At 37.0% G+C, this 24608-nt stretch overlaps 1 pseudogene; it reads left to right on the forward strand.

Annotated features, from left to right (window-relative positions):
- Positions 1-1096: 1096 nt before the first annotated feature.
- LOC123607212 lies at positions 1097-5524 on the forward strand (annotated as a pseudogene).
- The last annotated feature ends 19084 nt before the right edge of the window (positions 5525-24608 follow it).

The following is a 24608-nucleotide window of genomic DNA, read 5'->3' on the forward strand; positions in this document are numbered from 1 at the left end:
GTGCCTGATGCAGTAATACATCTTGAATGAATAAAGGAATCCAATAAAGAAATGGAGTTGATATGGAATTGATGTGGAGAGCACATGCTCTAGTTAGAGAACAAATAGGCTTTGATTTAGCAATGAAATACTTGCAGGAGAAATTTCCTGGATGGACTCCTTGGACAGAAGCATTGGATAGTGGCCCAAGATTCATGCATTTCACACATATGTGTTGAAAGCCCATGATTCATCAAGTTCTCTTCTTATTCATGGGAATTCAGAAAACAACAACACAGAAAAAAATCTTAGTAAGAAAGGAAAGATAAGAAAAGCAAAAAATAAAGCAAGTCATGTTTTCAATTGTTATCATGTATTTTGGGTGGGGTGTAAAATGAAACCAGGATGGAGGGAAATGCTAGCAAGAACCTGATGAATGAGATTGGGCTGTGTACAGATTGAAATAGGCTAGTCATGTTAGCTTTCTGTGAGAAGGGGAACATTTGAGTGAAAACCTTAATAAGGGAGCCATGCAAGTGGGTATCTGGAATAAAAGTGATCCAGCGGATGGAACATCAAGTTCAAACCCTGAGGCAAGAGTATACCTATTCAAAGAAAGAAAGCTGGTGGAAGGAGGAGAGTAGAGAGTAGAGATAGGGAAGAAGCCAGATTAGACACATAACAGGAGGCTAAGAGTGAAGATCTCTTAGGACATTTATAAGCATTTTGTAACAACTTTAAGTTAAAAAAAATTTTAAGATTTCTTTATTTTTAGAGAGAGAGAGAGAGAGAGAGAGAGAGAGAGACTAAGCACAAGTGGAGGAGGGGCAGAGGGAGAGGGAGACACAGAATCCAAAGCAGGCTCCAGGCTCTGAGCTGTCAGCACAGAGCCTGATACAGGTCTTGAACTCACAAACTGTGAGATCACAACCTGAACTGAAGTAGGATGCTTAACTAACTGCACCACCTAGGCACCCTGTGACAACTTTGACTTTTACTCCAAGGTAGATGGAAGCCATTGGAAGAGCAGAAGAGTGACACGATTTGACATATTTTCATGAGATCCTTCTAGTGATTCTGTTGAGATTGGACTGGATGGGAATAAAAGAGGAGAAGGATGACGACTGAGACAGTGATTGAGGTAATGCAGGCAAACATGATGGCAGTTCAAACCAGTGCTGTGGTCACAGAGGTAAAGAGGCTGATAGACAACTTGGTTTCATACCTCCTTAGGTTATTCACGTAACACCACACTCACTGCAGAATAATTGGGTCACAGTGTGACATATCAGCTGACTCCATGAATATCTTCTCTGGGATCTTTCTAATTTCAGCACAGCCAAAATGAGAATGAAATTGCCTAATCACCATTTATTCCCAACATTTAAGACAATGTTTACCGCATCTACATTAGATGGATGGGTGGATGGATGGATGCATAATCTGATTGACTTAGAATTTAAGAATTATTTATATTGCTATTTCTCACCATTCAGTGCAATTTGTATTCTTGGAAGCATGAATTGAGAACAGCCACAAGTGCTGATTGTGGCAAATGTGCTGCTGTAAAGCTGGGCTACAAAGACAGCCATTTTGTCCTGTCTGGTGATAAATAGGCATAGTTTGAGTAATGGCAATTAGAGCCAGAATTCAACTGGTGAGTCACTGTGAACACTACTTGAGTGAACTGACGGATTGTGATCATGACTATTCCTCATTTGGAAGCCTGGGGACTTAATGCTTTTGTTTGCCTGTGTTTTCTCCCTGGCACAGTCTGTGAGCCTGGAATGAAAAGATGATTATCTTTAACCAACATCTCATATTCTTTGATTTTCATCAAGCTTTTCACATTTTCATATCAAGAAAATTGAAAATGATTTTTATATAAGACTGACTCAATGACGCTTTTGCAACAAATTGTCTTTTAAAATATAATATGCAGACCTTTTTTCAAAAAGTAAGTCTTGTAATAACTTCATAAAGCAAGAATGTATTAGTTCTTCATCTTCCAAAAATAAATTGAAGCCACTGTCCCTATTTTGATTAAAATAGTTTTATACACACTTAGATACATAAAATGCTTTGTGAAGGGGCTAACACAAGATTCCACTATAAATCTTAAAACTTTGAAAATTCTGTCACTATTGGATCATCCAAATGAAGAACAATGTCTTTTTTTAGGTATCCCTCGTAAATTTTTTCTCTTAATTTTTCTATAAACAGTTTGGTGTGTTTTGCTATCGAGCAACTTAAATGTATATTTTTTTAGGTCTTGTGGTCATTATTTAAAGTAGGCTGATAAACAACAAAGGCAGTTGATGTCAATAAAACTTAGAAGAATAAATATAAGAACAAAGGGAGAAGAAAATGTGCATCTGCTGAAAGGAAAGATACTGTTGAATACTGATTAGGAAAGTGGTCTGGGAGTTGTTGGAGAAAACCTCTAAAGCATGCAGCTTAATGTACAGCCGCAGTGAAAGGGCAGGGAGAATGCTAGGTCATATGGCTGGGGAAAGACAATATAAATCAGATTTGGCATCGTTAATCTAAGTTCAAGTGCTAATGTCACCTAAAGAGTTGTTCCCTACTTTGCTCCTGGTCAAGAAAGGTGCAGAACAATGCATTTGCTGCTGAAATGGTGTAGTAATGAGGCAGCTACAGGAATTTAGTGGTCTGTGGTTGGCAAGTAGGAGAAAAAAAAAGAAGATTCACAACCCTGCTGGTAAGTGCACGCTAAGATGGGTGTCACTGCTCTTTCTCTTCAGATGAGCCATTGGGAGTGAAATAAACAAGAGATATCATCGAGTTCATATTAAACTAAACCCCAAGCCACTTCAGCCAGACTTGATGGAGACTTCCACATTCCCCAAAACCCTCAGATTTCTACCCTTTCAGTTTGTCTAATCTTTCCCTGGAGGATACTTTGCTGCCTCACTTGACAAGTAGTTCTCTTTATTTGGTTTTCTTCCTTTCTTCTTTTATTTATCTGCCTCTTCTCTTATTGGTATGTTATGAGAACTAAAGAGGATACTAAAAATTTTTTAAATTAATACAATCCTTGGTACATATTAAATGCTCAATTATATGTATTATTATTCAAACAACTACCCATTCTTACCTTTTCTTTATCTCACTGCAGTCCTTTTTACTCTGGCCATTCTTCCAGTGTATTGTATTCTAGAAACCTACATTTCAGAGCTGAAAGCCTCTATTGGTAATGTGTTTTACAGGTGTAAAAAACTGGAGTTTCAAGGGAAAAGATGATGAGCCCCAAATCTCAGAGTTGGTGCTTCTATGAAGACTTCTCTCCCATTTTCCATCCAACTTGAATCCTTAGTTTAGGGTTTCCTTACAGGGAATAAAAACACTAGATTCTCTCAATTCTGTCTTTGGAGTATTTTTTCCTGTATATCACGCCCTCCATCCCCATCCTGCCCCCGTACCAACATCATGCTTGGATCATTGCAGTATCTCCCTAGCTCATTTTTTGGCTCCTCTCCCTCTTCGAATCCATTTACTCATCATGAAAGGTCACACTTCTAGAGCCATGACACTTCTGCTGTCACTTTAATCTTCCATGAATGCTCTAACCGAAATTCATATAAATACAAACTCCTTTGCTTCGTTCTGAATACTCCTCATCCACTGCCTCTCTTCTTGCTACCGCTCTTCTCCAACACACCTCTCAATGACAGATGGCCCACTGTTCTCAATATATAATAAATAAGCTACAATTGTGCCCATTTATATGCATTTGCTTAAGTGTTCCCACTACAAAAGTATGTTATAGCATACCACACTATGTTATATATATTATTCTATTTCTTCCTTGCCTAAATTTTATGTATCCTCAATCCAAGGTAATGTGAAATTGAAAAACTGAAAGGGCCAGAAAACCCCAGAAAGTTGTTATGTGTCCATATATACAAGCATATGTATGCTTGTAAACAAGCATACTGGTATTTTTTCCTCTGAATTATTATTCCAAAAGCAATATCCTTCACCATCTTGTAAGGAAAAACTTCATGTGAGGATAGGTTCAAAACAAAACAATAATCAAAGCAATTCTTATGTCTGAAATTACCCTACTTGCAGGATCAGTTCTTTGATATTAAAAAAAAAATGGATTCATTTAACTTGATAAATAAGAGGTTACTAATACCCGATATCCTCTCTTTGCTTGCAAATTGATTTTCTAATGAATTGGTGGAAACTTTGTTTGAATCTTTCTGGTACCATTACCCTTTTCACCTTCGCAAATCTGAGTTGACAGTGCTATAGAATGCTGCAGACAGCAGGATGCATAGTAAAAGATACAGCCATTGGACTGGTTGTCTTATCCACACAGAGCCATCAACAGGCTATCAACAGGCCCCCATAGATTTCCTCTTCCCGACACTTTTGGCACATAAGATCTTCCTCTTCCTAGTGTCTTTATGATTATGTTTATGGTTTTTAGATATTATGCAAAGTATTACAGTACTAGATACAGTCGTAGAGGATGCATTAGATATCAGTGCACTTAACACATGTAGGCAAATTTAAAATGATCTGTAAAACATTGGGGTGCATGGGTGCCTCAGTCAGTTAAGCGATGGCCTATTGATTTCAGCTCAGGTCATGATCTCACAGTTCATGGCAATGAGCCCTGCATTGGGCTCTGTGCTAACTGCATGAAGCCTGCTTGGGATTCTCTCTCTCCCTCTCTTTCTGCCCTTCTCGCACATGTACGATCTCTCTCGAAATAAATAACCTTTAAAAAATAAATAAAATATTGATAGTATACTGAAGGGCGAGGGGGCAGTTAGGTGAGGCATACCATGAGGACTCAGGTGCTTCTGCTGCCAACGGGCAGTGAGCTGTTGGTGCATGGGTGGCTTAGTGCGGCTCTCCAACTGTAGCTGTGTCAGCCTGTTATGATGCTCTCTCCTACATCCTGGCTGCTGGAATCCTCAATACTAAAGTGAAATATTCAAGGCTCTCCAGCACAGATAATGGCTACATTGACCTTCAGTTTAAGAAAAGCCCTCCTGGGGTATCTGGTGGCTCAGTCAGTTAGTTAGGCGACCGACTTAGGCTCAGGTCATGATCTCAGAGTCCGTGGGTTCTATCCCTGTGTTGGGCTCTGTGCTGACAGCTCAGAGCCTGCAGCCTGCTTCGGATTCTCTGTCTCCCTCTCTCTCTGCCCCTCCCCTGCTGGTGCTCTCTCTCTCTCTCTTTCTCTCTCTCTCTCTCAAAAATCAATAAACATTAAAAAAATAAAGAAAGAAAAAAAAAGCCCTACTAAGATCCCATATAAGGTTATTATGCTTGCTACAGCCCTGGTTTGGATTGGTGCCTTTCTCATTGCCATAGGCTCCCTTCTGCTGGTGGGCTATATCAGCGAAGGAGTGGGGAGTGGGGGGAGGGAAAACAGACTTGTCCAGTCCTGATCCTTGGCACCCTGGTGCTCCTGCCAGAATTTTACCACCTGCGCATGGCCTACTATGCATCCAAAGGCTACCAGTGTTACTCCTACAATGACATTCCGGATTTTGATGAGTAGCACCCATCCTCAACCCTGAGGGGATGAGTCACAGATAGGACTGAGTCCAGCTTTAAGATATTGAGTAGAGGGGCGCCTGGGTGGCGCAGTCGGTTAAGCGTCCGACTTCAGCCAGGTCACGATCTCGCACTCCGTGAGTTCGAGCCCCGCGTCAGGCTCTGGGCTGATGGCTCAGAGCCTGGAGACTGTTTCCGATTCTGTGTCTCCCTCTCTCTCTGCCCCTCCCCCGTTCATGCCCTGTCTCTCTCTGTCCCAAAAATAAATAAATGTTGGAAAAAAAAAAAAAAGATATTGAGTAGAAACTGTGACTAAGGGCTAAGGAGTTCTGCACTTTGCAGATGATAAATGAAAAATGGCCAGATTTTATGGGTCCAACCCCAAGATGTCAGCTGAGCTTACAATAACAAATTAACTGATTAGGACACGCTCTAGTTTTCATCTTCTGGCCCTGGCAAAAGCTGACAAGTTTTTCCACATGTATAGGTATCTTGCAAGAGTAGCAACATTAGTGGTGTGGGAAAGCAGGAGGTTATTCTGTCGTGGAAAGTGTCATTGCTACCTTCCTCTTTGGAGTTGAGCATTTCTTTTAAGTAGTCCTCATTGTCAATTTGTTCTGGCGGGAAATGGAAGAATTTAGTATGTCAAATTGCATATCATTAGTAATTCATTTTGAAAACATTTGAGTCTCTTACCCGTGTACGCATCTCTAACTTTGTGTTCTAGTGGAACACCTTGGCAAAAACAAGTGTTGGTGTGGGTGTATCTGTTAATATTTTTTACTTGCTTCCTTATTAACAGTAGCCAGGATTTTTTTTTAACCTCAGAGCAAGTTTCCAAAAGGTAAACACTGTCTCTGTTCACCAGTCCTTGGTCAGCTTGATTTGGTCCACCAGTAAACTGGCCAGCATACAATTTGGGTCATTCTGTTCTTTGTTGTTCATGATGTTCTGTATATCATGCCTTTAAGGGCTGGACTTTTGGCTGTTTTCTGAGGGGAAAAAATGTAGATAAGTGGTTATTATTTACCGATTACAAGCCTGTTGCTAGCACCTTGTATTATGATGTCATCTGCTGAAGATCACAAAACTCGGCCTAGATCCCTAGAGGACTAGACTGCCTTAGTTTGATTCTGTTTTCTAGCTTGCAAAAAGTGACATATTCAAAAGAAATTAAAACGCCGAAATCTAAAAAATACAAATAGTAATAACAAAACATTGATAATATAAAGTCATTACTGTCTTCCTCCTAGGCAAAGACAGAGACTGTTTCACTTCACCTGAAAGCAAATTTTAAAGGTGTAATTTTTTAAGCTGATAAAATCCTCAGGTTTTATAAAGTGTACCCTGGGATAGTGTGCTAACATAGCGGATTATTCAGTCTTCGAATTTGAACTAGAACTTATTCCTGAAGTTCACTGCACAGGGTAGTCTGTTTCTCAGTTTTTCCTTGCCAAGTGACATGACCTTGAATTGTTCCCAGCTCCAGGTTTGCAAATAAAAAGCACTAGCTGATACCCAATGAACTCTGCAGTGGTAGACTATAAGATAGCTTTTTGAAAATTCAAAGGGTGGTTCTTAACATTTTATCTGACATTAAAGGAGGCGTGCCACAATCTGAAAATAGACCTTTTGGTCTTTAAACAGTAGCTATGAAAAAAGATATACACATCATCCCTACCAACTTAGCAAAATGTGTTTCTGTTTTGATATATGGTGGTCCTTTCTGCGGTTGTATTTCACATGGACTGTAGCAATATCACCAGGATATTTTTTTAATGTGTTCATTAATTTTCTTTATAACTAATGCTGTTTCTGGGCTCATATTTTGAATTTAAGGTAGAATACTAAAGAAATTTATTTTTCTTATAATGTAACTTCAAATGCATTTGTACATAGCCTGGAGTTGGAATGACAAATTACAAGTCAGAATTACAAATTGCAAACTTGGAGGACAATATTAAAGATTTATTTAAATATATGAGATATAAAGAATGCTGATAGTTTGAGGTGTGTTTTTTTTCTGAATTAAATTAAGTAAATTCTATCCATGTCCTATTTTTAATTTTTTTTCAATGTTTATTTATTTTTGACACAGTGAGAGAGAGAGAGAGAAAGAGCAGGGGAGAGGCAGAGAGAGAGGGAGACACAGCATCCAAGGCAGGGTCCAGGTTCTGAGCTGTCAGCACAGAGCCCGATGCAGGGCTTGAACCCATGAACTGTGAGATCATGACCTGAGCCAAAGTCGGAAACTAAACCAAATGAGCCACCCAGGTGCCCCATCCATGTCCTATTTTATTCAGGAATTAGAGCCATCACTAACAGAGCATCATAGAGTCTGATATCCTGGATCAAATGCAGGCTCAATAATTTTGTAGCTATGTTACCTTGTATGAATTAAATATTTTATCTCAGCCTCAGCTACTTCTTCAAGATAATGTGTGAAATGTAAGTATCTGCCACCTTGATTAATTGTGTACTGCATATAATAGGTTTTCAATACTATGATTGTTTTATTGTTGTTTTTATTTCTACTGCATGCAATTTCATCCTATGTTACCCTTCATGTGTCCTTTGTTCCTACCCATTTTCTTATAATTCTGCATGTTTTATTTATCACCCCCCACCTATCTGTTTAACTCCTTAAATGTAGAGTATAAATTATATTCCTAATTTTGTATGCCTTTCTTGCAATGTCTTGGTTATGACAGTCAATGATAATTTATTAAATTCAAGTTTAGCCATTGAAATTTAGATCTGGATCATGACCTGATTCAATTGTTAACTTGTAAAGGATTGGTAGTTTTAGCACATTTCCCTCTCTTCTTTGGAGAATACTGAACATTTTCCCTGGTCGTAAGGGTGGAATTTGAACTGGGCTGGACCCGTTATGTAAAATCTTCCTTAGCTATAGATTCTGTCAGGAATTTAGGCAAACAAGATCAATTAGAGATTTTCCAAATTTTCTCATGGACTTAGCAAAAAATATTTTTCTTCCTGGGATGCCTAGGTGGCTCAGTGGGTTGAATGTCTAACTCTTGATTTTGGCTCAGGTGATGATTTCACCATTCGTGGGATTAAGCCCCACTTTGGGCTCTGTGCTGACAGCACGGAGCCTTCTTGGGATTCTCTCTCTCATTCTCTCTCTGCCCCTCCCCTACTCATGTGTGCACTCCCTCTTTCTCTCCCTCAAAATAAATATTTAAAAATATTTTTTCTTCCCTTATCTGTAAAATATGAAGAATAATATACCTCTTCATAAAATTCTTTTGATTACTACATGAATATTAAACAACCTAAAAATGACTTGGCATAAAGTAAGTTCTCAGTAAATGTAGCTGATCACCAGCTATCATTATTGTTGTTACCATTATTGGTATCACTTTGTTCCAGGATTGCCAAGAGAATAGGTTCTGGATCGGTAGCTTCAGAGACCATCTTGCTCATCACACAGGGAATGACTGAACAAAAAAGTAAAGCCAAGCAGAAGAAATTCTTAGGGATGAAGAAGGAGAAAATGGCCAAAGCTTACTGAGTGAGTCCATATATCCAACCATACCTGACTGCCAGGAAAGTCTATTGGAATTCTGAAATAAATGAGCCAATAAGTTTCCTTTAAAAAAATAATATGAGCTTTGGATTTTCTCACTGTCATCAAAAGAAAATTAAATGATATTTTCACTAAGCCATGTAGCCATCAAATGAGCAATTTTCTGGCAAATTTGATTAATTTGAAAGACAAACTTGATATTCAAGACTGGATCTCTCTCTCTCTCTCTCTCTCTGTCTCTGTCTGTCTCTCTCTCTCTCACATGCATACAGGCAAGATTTCTTTTGCCTGAATTATCCACATAATTTATTCAGTTAAATGCTTGACTCGATCTGCATAGCCATAATGAATTAATAATGGAAATGATGCTGAGATAGAAGAAACTTTAAGATCATTACTATTGTTCCACCTAATTAAGAGACCCAGAATGACCAATGAGGGTCTGCAGTTAGTATCATCATGATTTGATATTCTGGATATTCACATTCAGTGTAAACAAAGGAAATGGAAGCTCCTTAAAAACAAAAACAAAATATGGGGCTTAGAAAGATAAAGAATTACTATCCCGGGGTGCCTGGCTGGTTCAGTCAGTAGAGAATGAGACTCTTGATCTCAGGGTCATAGGATCCTGAACTCAAGCCCCACATTGATCATGAAGTCTACTGAAAAAAAAAAAATTACAAGCCTTAAGCATGGCTTAAGATCTAAGCATGAGGAGCACTCTCAACAATAGCTAAATTATGGAAAGAGCCTAAATGTCCATCAACTGATGAATGGATAAAGAAATTGTGGTTTATATACACAATGGAATACTATGTGGCAATGAGAAAGAATGAAATATGACCTTTTGTAGCAACATGGATGGAATTGGAGAGTGTTATGCTAAGTGAAATAAGTCATACAGAGAAGGACAGATTCCATATGTTTTCACTCCTACGTGGATCCTGAGAAACTTAACAGAAGACCATGGGGGAGGGGAAGAAAAAAAATGGTTACAGAGGGAGGGAACCCAAACATAAAAGACTCCTAAAAACTGAGAACAAACTGAGGGTTTATGGGGGGTGGGAGGGAGGGGTGGGTGGGTGATGGGTATTAAGGGCACCTGTTGGGATGAGCACTGGGTGTTGTATGGAAACCAATTTGACAATAAATTTCATTAAAAAAAAAATCTAAGCATGAGGAAGTAAGTGGTCTTGGGGCACAAAATGGAGATTTGTGTCTTCTGCATTGTGCATAACTTGGATCATTAAACAACTAAAAATAAACCTTCATTTTTCCTTTGGTTACTTGGAAACTTCATAATAAAATAAGCTCAAGTAAGCTATATTTCAGAAGCTTACTAAGTGAACAATTTTCTTAATAATTTCTACATGATTGTTACTGTATTTTATTTTATTATTATTTTTAAATGTTTATTTTCAGAGACAGCACAAGCAGGAGAGGGGCAAAGAGAGGGAGACAGAATATCCCAAGCAGGCTCTGCACTGATGGTCAGAGCTCTGCAGAGCCTGACGCAGGGCTCAATCCCACAAGCCATGAGATGGTAACCTGAGCAAAATCAAGAGTCAGACACTTAACCGACTGAGCCACCCAGATGCCCATGAATGTCGCTATATTTTAATTTGAATTTATGTTGGATTTATGGCCAATCAGGGTAAAAATAGGTGATTTGCCATTAGGTAATTTTCATGTTACAATCCCCATGTTTTTGATTAGCATTCATAAACCTTATGAATTTTTAATTCAAAGCTAATTTTACCAGATAAAGATCTTTAAATAGGAATATTTCTATTCTGTACCTTTTTGCAAAAATAATATTTTACTCATACATATTCATGTAATGCTAAAAATTTTTGCCAAACATTTCTCTATATAATACTTGGCCATAGTCTGTAATCTGCTACAATAATAATCTGTAATAGCTGATACTATAAATAAGTTAATACTTCTCAGAACGTATTAGCTAATTTTTCGCCAGAATTATAAAGGATTATGTTATAAGCTGACATATCATGAAGTAAATAAATATCTATTTTTCCTAGTGATTCATATATATATATATATATATATATATATGCCTAAATGATTTGAAAGGTGGTATGAAATATCACCTTGAATTAATTCTTCACATAGTCACAAATCAGCATGAATAATGCTTCCAATTATTTGTGAAAAACTAGTCTGCATTTAGCTTGTGGATGCCAGGCTAGCACATTTCCCAAAACATGCGGAAGCTTTTGTTTTTCACTGCTCGCTTCCACTGATTCCCCTCTGTCTCCGTTTTATGCTGTTCTTCCTCATTTCTGCTTTTTTTCCTCAGGTTGGCTCTCTCTCTTTTTCTCTCATGCTATATCATTTTCTCTTAAGACAGTTGGTGGCATTTGAAGATGGGATTTAACTATTAGCACAATCTTGCCTTTGCATGGCCGCCTTTCCCCCAAGGAACTGGCTTTCCTTTGAAATTGGCTTTAGATCTGACAAGGCTTCTGCAGTTTCACATTACCGCTAGCCCAATAGAGAAAATGAAGCCAAGAAATTTGATCAGGTTATCCTAGGGCAAAAGAAAAGGTTGGTTTGGGGAAATGCTTAATTTCCATGATCCAGCAGGGATTTATAAGCTGATTCTCCTGAGGAAAACAGAATCTGGTTTTCCATTTATCTACCCAGCTTTTCCGAATTACCAGCTCTAGGTGGTTTTAAAGATAAGGAATTGGAATGGATTCTGAATGTCGAATTCAATGCTTGATATGAGGTTATCTTAAAACATAGGTCAGAGCAGCAAGCCCCCCACACCTCACCACCCCCCACCTCAGCTACCACACCAATTTGTATCTTTCTAAGGTCTTTAGTAGATTTCCTCTTGAAAAATCTTGGAAGAAACTTAAATGCTTCAGAGTAAGAGAGTATGTTAACCAAAGGTCAAGAAGCAGACAGTAGGTTAATTGAGAAAGGATTTTCAAAATTTTATATTATTTCTATCTTGTATCTTTTAATTTGTCTTGTTTCATAAGGAGAATGTTGAACAACAGGCTGTTTCTTTAAGCAATAAGGAGAAAATAAATCTGGCACCTTTCCTTACATCATTAAGCATAAGATGAACTAATATGCATAGACTCTTGGGGGCTGTTACTGCCTCTGAAAATGATCAACATTCACCACCATGATTTTTCTGCTCTGTGTTTTTTAATATTATATATGTGATGAGTAATAGATTCAAGAGTAAATAATTTAATTTTGTAAAGGAATTAGATGTGTTATGTTGTGTCTGTTGTCCAGAATTCTTATGACCTTTTAATACAAATTTGAGTTACATGTGGAAAATTGGAAGCAATAGCTCTTTCTTCATTTTCACAAAACCAATTTAAATTTGTCATTCTTGTGTCCTCAATGGAGCAAAGAAGCTTGCCTTTTGCATTACTCAGACTATAAAGGCCAATGTGGGGGTGTCACACCAAATGCAGGTGAAGAGGAGAATGCTAATTAAGAATCATCATTCAATGTCATTTCCACATTAGATTAAGAAAAATCCATTAGAACACTCTATCTTATTTTTCTGGAGAGGTCATGATCCAAGCTACTAACCTCATCAAAACAAACAGTCATAATCACTCTTTATCCACTTCGCCACCATTCAAGCTAAATTTAGGTCTCATTTGCCTTTAGCTAACATGTTTTCTAAATGCATTGTAATCATTTCTTCATTTTCAAGAACTTACTAGAGCCGTCCCATACATCTTTGCCCACAAGCATTTTTGTCAAACTAAGGCAGTTCATTGGAAATGTAAGCATTTTCTCTTTGGGCCCAGAGACTAATTTTCCTTCTATGGACTGCCCAGAATATACCTGAGGAAAAGAAGTTTTATGGATGGAGTCTTTAGCCCTTGTTAACTTGCTGAGAAACCATGGAAAAGGGGAGATTCAACTCCATTCATGCAGATATGTTTGTTGTTTCAACTAAATAAACAAATTTAGACAACCATTTTCATTTCTTTTGTTACTGTATTGATCATAAAATTAATCTTCCAACAGAGCCAATCCCTTAAGTACATGGTCAGCACCTCATTTTCTGAGCTCAGAAAATATATTACTAATTAATGATCCAGACTTAATAGTAATATTGATTTAGAAATAATGCTGTTTCTACACAAGTAAAGTGAAGTTCAGAGAACAAACAATTAAAAGGATAATTTAGAAAGGAAGATTATTTGAATATTGTGTGCTAAATATTGGTATGAATTATTCAGATGACTACCTCTGTTATTTACTTTACCTGGTATAGATATGGTTTAAGTCATGGCATTAAAATGAATGGTCAGGATTTTTACAATGAATAAATCAATGTATAATGTTTCAGATACTTAGTTTAGGCAACTTCAGGTGCCTGTTTATAGGCATTATGTATATAGTTTAGTAATTATATATATTCATCCTAATATGTATGTGTGTGTGTGTATGTGTATATATTTTTTCAAACAAACATGAATAAGTCATGTATATAATTGGTGGCTTAGTATTTTATTTAATCTGTTCACTCTGTAAAAAAAGAAGCAGAACATATTTTGATAGTCATGTATGTCTGACATCCTATGCAAGAGGAGAGAAATGACCAAGAATGAAATACATAAGAGTAAAACTATAACATGAGCTTCACTTCTGGATAATTTTTCCTTTCCTTTTTTTTTTCAGTAAATGGATATTCATTATATGTGAGCGTGATAGTCTTCCTGGATAAAGTTGGTAATAGTCACCATTTCTCCATCTGATTTGCGCATTATTTTGTGTAGTAGACACATATGCAACACACAAGAGCTGGTCGACACTACGTGTATTACCAAGGTGACCTTTGATTCTGTCATCAATCAAAAATGAGCTGTACGCTGACAACATGGCAAAGACCAAAGTGAAACTGTATCACATACTATCTGCGAGTGGCTGGCAGAATTGATGTGCTTCCGTTTTGTGAAATGGCTTTGACTACATCCACCAAGTCCGTAAGTGAGATGTTCACAGAGAGACAAACTTCTGTGCAAACATTCAGAGGTTATATATTATATGTTTAAAATCCCTAGAATCAGCAGACACAGATTTAAGTGCGTGCTTTTCCGCTTTTTAATTGTTGTCTTTGAGGAAGATATTCAACTGTATAAGAATTTGTTTTTTGCATCTGTAAAATGATGGAAATATTTGTAGATATCAAGGATGAATTTGAAGATGAAATAGGTAATATATGTCAAGCATTTATCACAGTACCTAACGTAAAGGTATTACAATAATAATACGAAATAGACTACAACTAGTGTAAATGAAACCCAAGTTGCTGTGGAAGTTCAGAGAGGAATTTCTGTGGAACACCTTGGGAGATCAGAAGCATTCTAGTGGAGAGTTAAAAGGTACACTGACTTAAGATTAATCAAGATGACATCACAGGTGTTTCAGGAGCAGTGAGTGGAGAAATTAAATGCTGAGTGAGTGTTAGGAAAAACCAGATGTGATTTGGGGGACTAAATGTGGTCAAATTTGAATGAAAACAAGTGTAAGGATAGAAGACTAGAAACATTAGTTTGAAATGCGATCTTCAGGGCTCTTGAATGACAGGCCTAAAGGTGTGATATTTATTTTACAGGACAGTTGAAAGACTTTGTTGATTTTTGCAAATTTGGTGGAATGGATTGGAGGTGGAGATACAAGAGGATAATTTAGAAGATAGTTACTAAAGTCCAGACCAACAGAATTACGTTGTGGAGGACTAGGTGGTGGTAGAAATGGAGATAAAGTGACAGAAATGAAAGATAATTCTGGAATAAATGTAATCAGACTTGGCAAATACATGAGGTGATGCGAAGGAAAGTATCAAGGGTCAAAGATTGGATGATTCTTTGTGCTGGTTATGGGCTGAATTTATATTTTGAAGCTTTAACCCCACTACCACAGGATGTGACTATATTTGGAGAGTGGGCCTTTATTTTTCTTTTTTTTTTTTTTTAATTTTTTTTTTCAACGTTTATTTTTGGGACAGAGAGAGATAGAGCATGAACGGGGGAGGGTCAGAGAGAGGGAGACACAGAATCGGAAGCAGGCTCCAGGCTCTGAGCTGCCAGCACAGAGCCTGAGGCGGGGCTCGAACTCACGGACCGCGAGATCGTGACCTGGCTGAAGTCGGACGCTTAACCGACTGCACCACCCAGGCGCCCCTGGAGAGTGGGCCTTTAAATAAGTTTAACATTAGATTAAAATGAGGCCACTACAGTGGACCCCATCCAATTTGACTAGTGTCCTTGTAAGAAGAGGAAAGTTGGCTACACAGAGACACCAGGAATTCACGCTCGTGCACACACACACACACGCACACAGAAGATTGATCAGGTGAGAATCCAGAAACAAGGCAGCCGTCTGCAAGCCAAGGAGAGAGGCCTCAGAAGAAACCAAACTCTCAACATATTGATCTTGGACTTCCAGCATCCGGAACTGTGAGACAACACATTTCTTTTGTTTAAACCGCCCAGTCTGTGGTGTTTTGTTATGGCAGCCTGAGCAAACTAATACAATTCACTCACAGAAATAGAGAAGATAGTACAGCATATTTGGATAGACATAGACAATTGGTATAAGCAAGGTCATGTCGACATGGCTCATGCTTTCTATATTAAATTTAATGACTGCCTTCTTATGATCTGATGGTTATATTATAACGGTTAAAATATGATGCTCTCGGGGTGCATGGGTGGCTCAGTTGGTTAGGCATCTGACTTCGGCTCAGGTCATGATCTCATGGCTTGTGAGTTCGAGCCCTGTATCAGGCTCTGTGCTGACAGCCCAGAGGCTGGAGCCTGCTTCAGATTCTGTGTCCCTCTCTTGCTTTGCCCCTCCCCTGCTCATGCTCTGTCTCTCCTCTCTCTCTGTCACTCTTTCAAGAATAAGTTTAAAAAATGTTTTTAATATGATGTTAATCATTTTATTTTGAGAAGAATGCTTATCTTATAGACTACATAACTATTTTATATTTTTGTATACATTTCATACATAAAATACATATTTGTAGAAATGTATTTAAATACATAAAAATATTTATATAAATATTGTAGAAGTATTATACTCTATATATTTTATATTTTTATAGTAATTGTATAATTACTATAAATTAATGCTAGCTAATACAACATAAATTGCTGTCCCTAATAGCTTCACGGAATAAAAATCTCCTGTTCGTATAAAATGACTATAAATGTTGCACGTTGGATTTCTCTTCTCTAAGAGTTAATCCAGAGAGTGCAGCCCCTTCACTCTTAAAGCTTTGCCATTTTCTCCTTTCCTTCCAGTCACATGGGTAGGAAGAGAGAGAACTTGAAAGCTTGTTTTATGGCCATCCGTGGAAGTGGTGGTACATATTTCTTCCTACAATATTCCACTGGCCAGAACTCAGTTACATGATTCCACCCAGATGCAAGGGATCCTAGGAAATCTGGTCAACCTGTGTGCCCAGGAACAAGAGGAGAATGGAATGCTAACAGAGACTAACATTGCTAGTCTCTGCCTCATGGCCTACCAAATTTTTAGTTTTCACAGTTACGTACAGTGGGGAGAGGAAAAAAGTAACTAATCTGATATAGGATACGTTTCTATCAGGATAATTCAGAAGACCACCTGGACTTGGGGATTTACTCTTAACAATGTAAACATTTGCTGGCAACTTCAAAACTCTAGGACAGGAGTTGAGAAACTTTTTCTGTATGAAGCCAGATTGCAAATATTTCAGGCATTGAGTGCTGTATGGTTTCTGTTGAAACGACTCAAATCTGTCACTGTAGCATTAAAGCATGCATAGAAAATATGCTAACACTGTAAATGAATGTGCATGACTGTGTTCCAATAAACCTTTATTTACAAAACAAGTAGCAGACCAGATTTGGCCTGAGGCCATCAAGGTTTATGAGTCTTTCATACAGTATATTAGGTAATCTGTCATTTTGCAAGAATTTTAGTCTAATGCTCAGCAGCTAACTGTGCAGAAGCAGTGAGCCTAGGTGATTGCCCAGCAGTAACGTCAAAATAAGTTTTTGCTGTGCTCTCATTTACTTGGGCAAAGTTCATGGATTATCATCTGTACAGTAATAAGAACAAAGTTACTTTGTGAAAAGTGGCCTCCATCTCAAAGGTGACTAGTTGAACTGGTTATAAAAGTAAAGTGAAAGAGACAGGCCTAAGACAGTGACGGAATATAGCTAGAAGATGTGATATTTAATTACTCTTACGTTGATTTATCTTAGAGGAAGGGCGGTTCTTTCTGGATTTCAGTATTTCTTCAATCTCCAAGAATCTTATATTCATTCTTGTTTTTAGCCATCATCTCTACTTGGTCCATCTCTACTGGCCTATCTCCTTCATATTGTAAATGCCATCTGGGGGTATTGCTGTCTCTTCCAGTACAGTCTTCAGATCTGCCAAATTGTATACTGAAGCATGTGTGAATCAGATCCAAGTTCCAGTCTCTAATCTTTCACTCTCTAGCCATATGTCTTAGCATTTCACTTTGCCTCCCAGAGGCCCGGTTTCTTCATCCTTAAAGTTGGAATAATCACAGTGTCAAACTCAGGGACTTTTTGTTTTTGTGTAGATTAAATGAGCTAATCTACATAGATTATCAAATACACTTTTTGGTACCTGATAAAAGTTTGAAAATAGTTGATTAATATTTTAATTTTCTTTAAGAATCCCACCTATAACACAATATGATTTCTAAAACCATAATTCTGCCAACGTTTCACCAAAGTCAACAATTGCTTTTTTGGTGGTGGTGGGGTGGTCCTAAAGCCTTTTATTCTTTTTTGTTTTAATGTTTATTTATTTTTGAGAGAGAGAGAGAAAGAGCGTGTATGTAGTAGTGGGGGAGGGGCAGAGAGAGAGGGAGACAATCCATCAGAAGATCAGAAGCAGGCTCTACACTGACAGCAGAGAGCCAGATGTGGGGCTCAAACTCATGAACCATGAGATCATGACCTGAGCCAAAGTTGGACTCTTAACTAACTGAGCCACCTAGATGCCCCTCATTTGATACTGTTAAACATAATTTTTTCACATACTTTTCTGCTATAGTGTTCGTGGCTTTGTACTTTTCTGCTTATCTCTTACTTTTTGATACTTTACTATTCATATAATTTGATATTTGATAGTTTTCTTTCTCTGACTTAAAAAAAAATTTTTTTTTATGTTTATTTATTTTGAGAGACAGAGCAGAGGAGAGGAAGAGAGACAGGGAGAGAGAGAATCCCAGGCAGGCTCTGTGCTGTTAGGGCGGAGCCTGATGGGGGGCTGGAACCCACAAACTGTGAGATCATGACCTGAGCCGAAACCAAGAGTTAGACACTTAATTGACTGAGCCACTCAGGTGTCCCTTCTTTCTCTGACTTAAAATATGAGGGTAGACATGGCTTCTTCTCCCCACGCTCCCCACCCTTGAGGATCCTATCATAGCAGCAACTCTCAACAAACCCCAGAAACACATAAAACAAAGTCCTTAATTTCAATGCTCTAAAAGCCCACCTTTGCAATGTTATGAATATCTGCTCTTTCTATGAGTACACTTCAGCCATATCACAGTACATCGAAACCGATCACATGGTCTGGAACTTGACTCATGTTCCTTACTTGCCATCATCGTGTCAGTCTCCCAGGCTTCAAATTCTAAGTCATTTTCTACTCTCCTGCTTCTTCTTCTTTCATATTTATTCATTTCTCCAATACTGCTCTTCCCTCAAAGTATCCTTTCTTCCCCATCTCCTTTGGAAAAATCTCAGATCTTATCCTTGAATTAATTTGTGCCCTCAGTGTCTCTCCATTTCTTCTTCCATCTATCTATCCAGGCATTTATTCAACTACTATTAAGACCCTACTATGGCACCAAGTAGTCTCTGATCTTTGCTCTGAGACATACACAAAACATCAGTCCACTCCTAGCTTTTTAGAATGTACATTCTCTTGGACACTAAGACAATAGTCATGTTCATATACTACGGAATCAAACTGCCTTACGTCAGAATCTTGGATCCATCCCTTCCTGTAACTTTAGACAATTTACTTAATCTCTCTGTGACTCACTTTCTCATCTGTAAAATGTGGATGATAATAGTACATACTTGATAGATGCTTTGTGAATATTAATTAGGTGGTGGTACATGTAAGCCTTAACATTGTGCAAAACCTTTAATAAACCCTCAATAAATGTTAGCGTTTATTATTGTCACTAGTTTTATTAATAAAAACTGAAGGGAAAGTTGCTGTAACAAGGCTTCACATGTTAAGAGCCAAGATGAGTCATCTAGAGTTATAGCGATTCAGGGAAACTGGGCTTTTCTAAAGCCAGCCTACTGAATATCCATCCCAATGCAAACACAGGCCTGGTGTTTGTGAGTTTTGCTGGTAAAACTGATTATGATAGGTGATGGCCCTCTAATAGTAAGCCAAGAAATGTGTCTTTCTCCTGTTCACAATGTGGAAACATTGTAGCTTTTTGAATAAGGAAATAAGTAATATGCAAGACTCAGTGTTTTAAAACACCTTTAAGTTTTATGATGATCTTATTCGTGTATCCATGTCAAACCTGACATCTGTTAAGGCCAATTATATAATTTTCCCCATTTATATATTACACGGTCCCAAGTGGAATAAGAATGAACTATGTCTTATTTCAGGGTTCTTTTTTTTTTTATGTATAATAAGTATTCAGAAAATACTTGATCATTTTTTTGAAATATAGCTTTTGTTATCAAAGCAAATGATTTAGGAATGTTTGGATCACTTCATTTTATGAAGATGTATTCATTTTGCCACTTTATTCCATCCTTACATTCTGCACCATTAAATCAAGGCTAATTAATTGTTTAAAATGCATGTGGTGCTGTGTTATGAGACAACAAGGCTACAGGTAACAGCTAACTCATCTCCACTACCGTAGAGTTAAGTACAAAATCAACTGATTACGATTCTGAGATACAGTTTTCATGATGATTAAGAACTCGATTATTCTCCTGGATTCTGCTTACATATGAACATCACTACTGTGATTTCCATTGTGAGAATACATCATTTACTTTACGTGGAAACATCTTATTTGGCTCTCCTTTGATGGTTTTGTTGTTTTGATCATATACTATGATTATAAAGGCCAAGGAGCCATTTAAACTTGTTTACCTCTCAGAATGAATATTTGATTCATAACTTGGGTAGCTACTAAGCCACATCCATATTTACACTGGGCCCTAATGAAATGGCCGTTTGCAAGAATTGGACTGTAACTGCACTGATGCATGAGGGACAACAAATCTGCTTTACAGGTTACAATTTACTGGTATGATTTGCATGTGCCAGTGATAGGAAAGACCCCTTTGTCTTTGGAGGCTTGGCATTGGCCTGGCAGAATAGTAAGGGTCCTGCTGCCTGTTTATTCTTTCCTCAGAGCAGGATGTACCCCTTCTATTCATTTTCTGAGCATCCTGCAAGCAGTGCTGTTATCAGAGCTACAGTTGAGATGAAAGGGATCCCTATTATGGACCGTACTGAAAATCTCCACAGGACACCACTCTGCTTGGATTAGGCTGCTATGAAGGCATTGAATCTCTCCAACTTTAGATACAGAAGGGAACTCTTGCTTCTGTATTGTATTCAAGGTGGTCTTGTCTATTCTCTTCCTTACTGCTTTCACCACTGAGGGCGTTTTAAAACAAGTCAAGTTCCATGTATTCTAAATATTGGAAAATTAATTATACTGGTTCGAGGAGAGATGCCATGCTTCATGTTTATCGTATGCAGATTCTGTACATGTGTATATATGTATGTCCATATGTGTGTCTGTATTAGATGATGACTCAGGTGGCATTACAGGCTGTCCCTTTCTCCTAAGATAATTTATGCGAACAATGGTATCATTAATACAATTTCACCTGATTCTTCACTTGCAGGTTTCAAGAAATGCTTGCAAAGTGTGAGGTTCACAAAATTCACCTGGTTGGCAACTGCATGTGTGTGTGTGTTTTCCAATTCCCATTTAAACTCTTAATGACCTTTTTAAAGTTTACTTTAGCATTTTGATCCCAGAAAAGCATATGTTTTTATTGATAGGGCTATTTATTTCCCAAGGAATGTGAAATGAAGGTATAAAAATTTGTTTTCTGGATGGAGCATTCTTTAGCATGCATAATGAGATTCCTCCCCCCCCCAACCTTTTCTCTCTCTCCATTACATCAGTTTATTTAGAGAAGTAATGCTTGCTCATATTTTAGGCTTGTTATTTTTATGACTTTATTATGCACTTTTCTTACTTTAATATGCACCACAGTTGCCCCATTTAACAACACTTTCTGTATCCTTTTACTGAAGTTCAATCTCTTAGGAATCAAGAGCAAAAACAAAGTCATCCATCTTCAACAAATATACAAGATTACTCCTAATGATAGTAGTAAGTACAAAATTGGTGATGCTCTCCACAAGTAGAATTCCATTTAACTACCAATTTCCAAGGAGGCCAAGGATATGAACATAACAACCATTTCGGAGAATGTATTGTATTTTCCTTCTCTGAGATAATTCTGACAAAGGGGTGTTTCACCTTACATCTTAGATCACATGATGGTGAGAAAACTCTATAGCTTAAAGGATAGGAGTTTATTACGGTAAGTATAAAATAGAACAAAACACTTGGGCTTCTACAGCATTTTACGGGAAAATCTCTTCTGACCCTTCTAGAAACAGTCCCTTTGGTAAAGTCCCCATTTTATGTTGGTTTGCTCTGTCATGGGTGTAGAGTTATAGCTTGAATAAATTCTTCTTGAGGGTTTGAAGGTTGGCATGGGAATGCCTTTCTTTCCTAGATCTTATAATGGATGTGTGTAATTCGTCAAGTGTGGAACATATGCCTTGCTTTATTCACAAACTTTTAGAGAAGTTAATTGCCAGCCATCACCTTCAAAATCTGGCACCAGATTTTGATATTTAAATCAGTTGAGTAAGAATTAGTCAGTATTTAAAGCTTTGCAATTTCTTCCTAGTAAATACATTAATTTATTATCAAAATGAAATTTATTTCAATAGCATTTTAAGTTTTTTTAAAACTTAGTATTATGCTTCATTAAATATCTTGGTAAGCATTTTAGGTTTTCACTGTATCTACATTTCAGAGTAGATTGTGAATTAAAGACATAAGTAGGCTGCCAGATAATATTAGTTTGTAAAAATTTTATTTGCGTTTTATTTGAGTAGCATTTAATGGAAAATGTTTTCTGTATGTTCATTAGATTTGTGTACTTTTATGTGTAGAAAAAAAGCATACTATCCTCCATGTGTTTACTTCATAGAGAAAAAAGTTTAGAACTACAAAACAAACTTACTTTTATTTATTCCATCTTGTCCTCCCTTTTAACTGGATTGTTGGCCCTTGTCAATGCCTTGAAAACACAAAAATGCATTGTGCATTCTGCTTTTACGACTTCTGGTTATTAGGTCTTCATGAAGACTTAAAAATAGCATCTTTCTTTCTCTAAGACACAAATAGCATCTTTCTTCCATTCCTGATATTCAACTGTTGCATAAAAGAACAGATATATGATATTGGATGAAATATCAAAAGAGAAACCTTTTCTTGGTTCATAATAACTGTTTCTGGTACTCTTATAATCATCAGTCTAATTTTGAGAATCAAAACTGAGCTGCCCTCAAATGTATTTTTCACTGGATAAAGCAAACATGTTTGATGTACAAGAGTTATTGTTAATTACCTTGTGTGTAAGGTATTTATCAATTAATCAGTCTTAGATTTTTCCACCAAAAACAGTTTTCTTCTGGGCGTGCATAATAGAAAAACACATTATTCGGGACAGAGAGTTGTTTTGTACTTCCTCTTAAACAATTCATTCAAATTTAGATAAATTTTAAGTTCTTTTATTTTTAAGTGGACTAGCTATATTTATTCCACTTTGCTTTTTCAGATGCAAATGGTTAAGTGTTCTGCATTCTAATCAGTAAAGAACCCGGTGACTAAATCATAATTTAATGATCTCTTCCTAGAGTGGTAATGATGCAAAATTTAGATCTGAAAAGAGAATTCTCATTTTTATCTAATTGGGCTGATCTTTCTGCAAAATCTCTGCAGGCCTCTATAGTTGTGCTAATAATAAAACACTGGGTGAAGCTGACATAATGAAAGATGCTATATTTTACTCAGGAATATGGATAATTAAAACGTATCTTCATATAAGAAATGACATTTTTGTGCATGTGATAATGTTCATTTTTTATTGAATTAGGGGAATTGTCAGTTTTACTAGATGTAAGAAGTAGGCGTTTTTGGTTTAAATGGTCTTATACACTTTGAGTAAATCGAAAGAAAAATAATCTTTTATGTTTACCTAGCTATGTACCATTTCCAGTGTTCTTTATTTCTTTCTAAAGATCTGAGTTTCATCTGGTATCATTTCCCCTCAGCTTTAAGAACTACTTTTAGCATTTTTTGGACTGCAGCTCTGATGTCTATAACCCTCTTTAGTTTCCTTTATTTGGAACTATGTTTATTTTGCCTTCATACTTGAAGAATATTGTCACTGAATCCAGAATTCTAGGTTGATTTCTTTTTTTGCTTCAGCACTTTAAACTTGCTCTTTACCTGTATGTAATGTGCTGCTTTTCTCTCTGTCTTCTTCCCAGGTTTTATTTTTATCTTTGCTTTTTTGAAAAGTTGATTATTATGCCCTTAAGTGGGGCTCTCTTTGCATTTATCCTGCTCAAAGTTTACAGAGGTCCTTGAATCTATAAGTTCCTGGCTTTCACCACATTTGGTAAAAATTTCTGCAATGATTTCTTCAAATTTACTTTTATGTTCCATGTCTCTCTTCTTTTGAGACTCCACTTACATACATATTAAATATGTTAATGCTGTATTCATTTTTCTGCCTCTAATCTCTCTTTCATGCTGGAAAATTTATATTGATCTAGCTTCAGATTCACTGACTCTTTTCTCTGTCATCTCTAAACTGCTATTAAGCAAACTGAAAATTTTATATTTTTATGTTATATTTTTTCATATCTAGAATTTCCATTCAGTTTTTTTTTTTTTTTTAGAGATTTTATGTCTCTGCTTTGGTTGTCTTAATTTTATATTCATTGTGAGAATATCTTATTTCTATGATCATAATTATATTTGTGCTTTAAATTCCTTATCCACTATCTTCAATGCATGGATCATCTCACGGTTGATCTCTGTTGGCTTCTCTTTGGGTGCAGATCACATATACTTTATCATATGTTGAGCCATTTTGGATTGTTTCTTGGGCATTGTAGATAGTCTGGATTCTGTTATGTTCTCCAAATAATATAGATTTTAATTTTATTTTTCTTATCAATTTTATTACCATAATAAATGTAGATAAGATCAAACTATAGTCTCCTTTGTAGCGGATGGTTGACATCTCAGTTCATTTCTTTTGGAGTCTCGGCAGAGCTGTTTCAAGACTTTCCTACTAATGTGTATTTCAGAGGATAGCAAAGGTGGGGCAGT

The sequence above is a fragment of the Leopardus geoffroyi genome, chromosome A2, assembly GCF_018350155.1.
Source record: "Leopardus geoffroyi isolate Oge1 chromosome A2, O.geoffroyi_Oge1_pat1.0, whole genome shotgun sequence".
Taxonomy (NCBI): Eukaryota; Metazoa; Chordata; class Mammalia; order Carnivora; family Felidae; genus Leopardus; species Leopardus geoffroyi.